We start from the raw sequence: 7,054 nt of genomic DNA, 5'->3' as shown, positions 1-7,054 counted from the left end.
TGGTGACGGCTGCATAGTCAAAACTGTGTAAATGCAACAAAAAACTTCTAAAACTCAAAGCAAATGTTTTATTGAAGTTATAATATATTACATATGCATTTAATGCAATTAACAAATCATCAAATTTACCATTAAAATATGAGGTATCTGCATAACATATATATCTTTTTTTTTTTTTTTTTTACATATAATTAATCAAAATTATTATAATCAATAATATATTATTAATCAATAATAATATAGCAAAAATGACAAAAATCCCATTTTAAATCAAATAAAATTATATTAATTATTGGCTTACCTAGTAATTGTCACGTGTCTACCTGTCCGAAGTTCCTGTCTGTCCTTATTTGGTTTGTTTCCGTTCCTCGTTAGTTAATCATCTATCATTGTCCCCACCTGAGTTTAATTATGTTGTTTGCTCTTTTGTTCTCTTCCTTTTATAAGTCCTGAGTTTTCCCCCTGTATTTTGTCCGATCTTAAGTTATTAAATGGGAAAAGTGAGTTGATGCTGTTTCGTTCTCCTGTCTTTCATTTATAATTTTACTACAACCACACACCCGTGACAGTAATTAGTGTCATCCAGAATTGTATTCTTGATGCATTTCTAATTCACAAATTGATGACAGTTGTCTGTCAGCAAAGTTCCTAAATGCTGTTACTCACAGAAAACATCTTGACCAAGTACAACATGACAAAACCACATGTATCACTTTGATTGTGTCATAACTCTTTTTTTTTTTTTTAGAGCACAACCCATCCGCACACTCCACCGCCGTGCTGGTTATCTCTATTCCTGTCTCTCTCTGTATTTATCTGCCACTATAGAGATACTGATCAGTCAAGCTAAAAAAAAATAAACATAAAAATGGTAGCTATATATGGGCATTATTTTTTGAATTACATAATTGCCAGATTACATGATTCAAGCATGCCAAGCAGATCAATTAGCATGTATAAGCCAATAATAATTTAAAAAAGCTACAAAAAAAAAGCAGCACTTACAAAACTCTAAAAAAGCTGAAGGCCCATCAGCCACTTCCTCTTCTGTTCTCTGCAGATGTGCTTTTGCACTTGACCTCATATTGAACCACATGAATCAAATTGACACTTTAAACTTTTCAACCATTTTCTCTTTCAGTGGTCCCTTATTTATCAGAAGCCTCATCTAGTTGACAACACATTATTTTAGTTAAATCCTGCAATTAATTATGTTGCATCTTTCTGATGAATCAATTTTCAAACTTCCTCATGGGGATAACTACAGTATAGTCAAAATTCAGTACTCTGATGAGTGTGACAGGGAGAGCGTAGCGTGATCGTGACAATAACAGCACGTTCGTTTTAGCTCTGAGACATGTCCTAAAGTTCAGTAGCAAATATGGCCAAGTCAGAAGTGTTCTCACAAAAGCTAGAAGTAGTTGTTTCATCAAAAAGCTACAATACACAAACATTTCCAAGACACTAAAAGTTCCTGACACAGCTGGTAACATAATTCCTAAGTTTAAGGGGAATAAGACTTTTATAAATAAATATTTTTATAGTGTAAGAAGAACACTATAAAACCTTCATGTCCGAACACCACGCTTAATGCCACTCTTGACCCCGAAGAACATAGGACGATTCGAATATGCTAAAATCAGTAGGCACGTGGAGTTCTGGAAGAATGTTTTAAGTAATAGAATTAAGTTTAAGAATAAATTAATAAAGAATAACTGTAGTGACAGATAAAGTCTGACCAAGAAACCACTCAGCTAAAAGAAACAGAAAGCAGAATAGTTACTCACCTTTCTGAGAAACGACTAATGATGGCATATCAAACTCCAGTAAAGTTTGTTTGATACTGGACATTCATTTGTCACTTGCTGAGAAAATTAAAGGACTGTCATAAAAGTGCGTGACAATGATAAACAAAATCATTCAGATTTTAAAATAGCCTATATTAATAAAGTTTCACTTTCACTTTGTTATATTTATTACAGTTTTTCTCGATTGCTAACACACTATAACTGATTCATTTGGCCCAATTTTCCAAACCATTCAAACAGTTCTCAGAACAAAAACACGTTTCTCAAAACTTTTAACACATTTCACCTGTTTGCACACACGTCCAAATTTGCTCAGTGTTTTCTGCAAAACTCTACAAATCAATTCAACAGTTACGAGTTTGAGGGTGTGTGGTACAGTATTTACAGTACAAAGAATAGTGAAAGTCCTCTAAATTTGAAATACTGCTACTATGTACTGCAAGTGTAATGTGAAAGTAGTGTAAAACCCCATAAATGAGCCTGCAGGCCAGCTTTCCTTATGGTCGTTCCATGCACAAGAACATGCTCAACTATAATGCTTTATATTTCATCAGCAACAAATGACTATTGGCCTCATCCCCTTCATTTTTCTTTTCTCCTCCTATTCCTCTTTGTATCCCATTATTACCAGGATTCATTTTCCAAAACACATAATGTATTTATGCTGTATACTGTAAGAGACACTGACTAGCAAAAGGATTCCTGATTTACACAAGGAGGTTTTTGTAACGGTGTTTTGAATTGATCTCACTAGTGTTCTCTAGGCAGTGATTTGTCAGGTTTGTGTGTCATCTGAGGCTAAAATGTGAGTCTGACAAAAGAGAATGTGTTTTTGACTAAATTGTTTGACTTTGACCTGGAAGTTTGAAGTTTGCACAAGTTGGTGTGTAGTTTTGAGATTGTGTTTATAGCTGTGAGAAAATGGTGAATTGTTTCATGAATTGTGTGTTAGCAATCGAGAAAAACTGTATTTGTATAATTTTATATTAACTCGTAGAAACGTTTTGTTATAGCTCCTGCATTCACACAACCCTGTCACATCTAAAATTACTTGGATTTTGGAAATATGACATTTTGATGACTTTTTAATTACTGAGTATATTGCTGAAAAAGGTCCACTGAAAGCAAACTGTCCCGCCCATGAACATGCGCACCTCAAAGCACACACAAGAAGAGAGCTGAAAGGGGAATGTACCCTGATCCAAGGACACACAGCCTGAAATTTCTACCGAAGAGAAGCTTGCTAGTTGAGCATCCCTCTTTAGTCCTAAAGTGGTGATGATAAAAGCAGTGGCAGAAAGATACTGGCTTACTTTGCAGTCTGCCAGCAAGCTTGCTTTGAAGGACACCTTCAGGCCAACCATTAATAAAAATCAATGTCCTGTTCTTGCTGGCAACTTCACTTAATAAAACTGTCTATATGCTATATAACTTTATATCTATATAACAATATGTATAGTTAGAGATATATAGACTTTTGAGACACTCCCTAAATTGGATTACTCTTATTGGATCGGTATTTTCATATTATAAAAATTCTTAAATAAGCCTAAATCACAATCAAATTGGATAAGTATAACTTAATAATAACTTAATAATAATAACAATATAATAAATATAGGCCACAACATTAAGGTTTACATTCTAAAATAACATTCTATGTATGTTTGTAGAACCTGCCAATCATCATTAGAACGCCACCCTCAGACTGAATTACGCATGTACAGTATAGGCTATACCTCGGTCAAAAGTGTCCTGCAAGTATTCGGCCATTTGAATATAAAAATTAAGCAACTAGTCAATCATAAAGCCTACAATATCATACGACCCAGAATCTGTGTAACGGGGCTGACGAGACATGAGACGTGCAGATCCATGTGCAAGCTTTTATTTAAAGGCATGTTCATAAATACAGGCAGGGTCGAGCAATGGCAAACAGGTCTATCATAGGCAAGGCAAAGAGTAATCCAAAATGGGCCTGGGTCGGTCGACAGCAAACAGTATCCAAAGGGGCTTGACGAGAGAGGTTATCTGAAAACAAAGCAATAGTCCAGGCAGGGCAAGACTAGGAAAACTATCAGGGGCTCTGTAGAGTAGCTACGGCTAGGGGAGCGATAAACACATACAATACTCAGCAGTGAAGGAGAGAATGTCCATGGCTTAAGTAGGGTGTGTGATCAGTGCAATCAGCTGTGTGTGCAATCAGTGCAATGGATGATGGGAAATTGAGTCCAGTGTGATGTGTGCTGTGAGAGTCAATGTGGTGAGCGCGTGACCTCTGGTGGTGAGTGAATGGAAGTTCATAGACCGGATTCGTGACAATCTGCCTCACCTAAATTTAATATCATTAGGCTATTAGACTACAACATGAACCGCCACTAATTTGCAATTAATAATTTAATGGGGAAAAGTGCGACTGTCGAATATTCACTATAAAAAAACTTTACCTAAGTGCAGAGCTCGATTTATGTTCATAAACTGCCAGGAACCAAACTCGATGCAAGATTTACATAATTAATTTCCTAAATGGATCACTGAGAATAATAATAATGATAATAATAATAATAATAATTATTATTATTATTATTATTATTATTATAAAAAGCCAGTAAATTTAGTTAGGGAATTGTTAAGGAATAGTCTTTAAGGCTTCAATACATTAAAATAAAATAAAATAATACAAGAAACTTTACAGTGTGCTTACATCTGGTTGATTATATTCTCAGGAGGGAGGATGTTGGAACAGGATTGGATGACCCCTGTTATATAATGGATCAATTAAATTTGCAACACGTGCTCACACACACACACAGACAGACAGTTTATTAGTTATTTGATATGACCAAAAGTAGGTTTAAAACATTTACATTGTTTGCATGGGGAATAATCAGTGTCTTCCTTCAAAGAGCAGCTCTCAGTCTTCATATTTGGAGGATAATTATATTGTTTACTAACATATTGCATTTTTGATAACTGAGATTATTTTATTATATACTTAGGCCTATAACTATAATTTTTTGTTGTTGTTATTACTTTTTACTTTATTATTATTTCTTATTTTGCCTTTGTTCATAACATGAAATATATTGTTTGCAAATTAAGTGTACTTTGAATGTTAAACCACTAGGTGACAGCATGTTGTCATTTTAAAATGTCACCAATGCTATAATCAAAGTACCACAGAGATCCATAATCATTCATGTCATTCTGTGAGACTTTAAACAGAAATCTTATGAACAATAAGCTACTTTCCCAATCCAAGCCAACTAAATACTGGCTGTTCTCAAGTCTAATAGCAAGCCAAACCATTTAAGTGTGGCATATAGAGACATGAAGCACTTGAGCTGCCAACATTTAGGCTAACTTGTATTAGCATAGGTTCAATTTGGTGAATAAGTTGTTGGTTTCAAGTATCTAGAATCTATAAACAAACAAACAAACTTCTAGATACTGTGTCTTGCTTTTTTTTTTTCTTTCCCTATCTTTTCCATTGAGCTGTCTCACATGTCCTGTAGTGTGCACATTTATCACATGAAACAAATTTAAAATGTCCAAAAGGTGCTATATGAGGAAAATGCTATTATTTAGCACCCATGCTAACATGTACAGTGGAGGAAAGTAAGATCAGTGTTAGTAAGGATGCAAGTGCAAGTGTTTAATCGTGGTTTGAACTTTGCAGACTGGGTCTGTTTCTTATATAGGGCTGTTTATGTGAAAGCACCTAACGGTTACATCGTGACAGTTTACTCAGAGAAACAGAGAGTAAAGGAGACAGTTCGTTTATTTAATAGAGTTTCATGTTTCCACTCTTTCACTTGTTAATTTCTCAGCTTCCCCCTTCATCTGTCTCTCTGTATTTCTGCTGATTATTGACTTTACAAATACCCATAATGCTTGAGATGTGTAAAAGACTTCCTGTCCTTTGCTAACCACCTCAATGAACCCAGCATTATGAGCCAAGTGACAACACTGGGCTAACTCAAGTGCTACATGAGAGCTGTCTTTAAATTCACAAACAACTCAGGGATTATAACACAGGGAAAGACATCATCATTTTCTATTTGTTTACTGAAGACTTAAAAGATCAAACTTAATTTCCTATTGTGGATGACCTGTCATAAAGGTCTCCCAGTGTTCCAGCATTTTCTTTGAATTAACATTAGCACTGTGGTTATGAATCTTCGCCTGCAGCTAAGCTTCTCTTTTAGAAACAAATTCATAAAATGTTTTTTGTAAAATCCATTTTAAGCAGGTAACTTGGAACATGGAAGCTGGTTTCTTGCTGGCATTAGATAGTTCAAGAAAGTTATTAGTTGTTTAAAACTTAATTAGCCGGTCCAACCTGGTAATTAGAGGGTTTGAGCTGGTATTTGCTGATAGAATAGCTGGGTCAAACTAGTCATTAGCTGTTTCAATCTATGCTGGTACTTAGCTTGTCCGAGCTGGACATTAACTGGTTCAGGCTGGCCATAAACGTGTTCATGCTTGTCATTAGCTGGACTAACTAGGACATTAGCTGGTTCAGGCTGGTCATTAGCTGGTCCGAGCTGATTTGAGTTGGTCATTAGTTGGTTCAAGCTCATAATTAGCCGGTCCAACCACGTCATTAGCTGCCTCAACCTGGTAATTAGATGATTTGAGCTGGTCATTAGCTGGTTCAAGTGGATAATTAGCTGAGTCAAGCTGGTCATTAGCTGTTTCAATCTATTCTGATACTTTGCTTGTCAGAGCTGGTCATTAGCTGGTTCAGGCTGGCCATAAACTGGTTCTTGCTTGTCAATAGCTGTTCAATGTGGTCATTAGCTGTTTCAATCTATTCTGATACTTAGCTTGTCAGAGCTGGTCATTAGCTGGTTCAAGCTGGCCATAAACTGGTTCTTGCTTGTCAATAGCTGTTCAAAGTGGTCATTAGCTGGCCTAACCAGGTTTAAGCTAGTCATTAGCTTGTCCAAGCTGGTTTGAGTTGGTTAGTTGGTTTGAGCTGGTTATTTAGCTGGTTAAAGCTTTTCCTCAGTTTGTCCGAACTGGTTATTATCTAGTCTTAGCAGGTCAGTAGCTGGTTCAAGCTAGTCATTTGCTGGTTCAAGCCGTTCATTAGCTGGTTCAAGCCGTTCATTAACTGGTTCAAGCTTATCATTATCTGGTCTAAGCAAGTCATTAGCTGGTTATTATCTGGTCTTTAGCTGATTCAAACAAGCAATTTCGAGGCGGCTGAGCCGGCGCATAACATATGTCATTACCAAACG

This window comes from Onychostoma macrolepis, chromosome 04 (assembly GCF_012432095.1).
Source record: "Onychostoma macrolepis isolate SWU-2019 chromosome 04, ASM1243209v1, whole genome shotgun sequence".
NCBI lineage: Eukaryota > Metazoa > Chordata > Actinopteri > Cypriniformes > Cyprinidae > Onychostoma > Onychostoma macrolepis.
Note: the sequence above shows the minus strand (reverse complement) of the source record.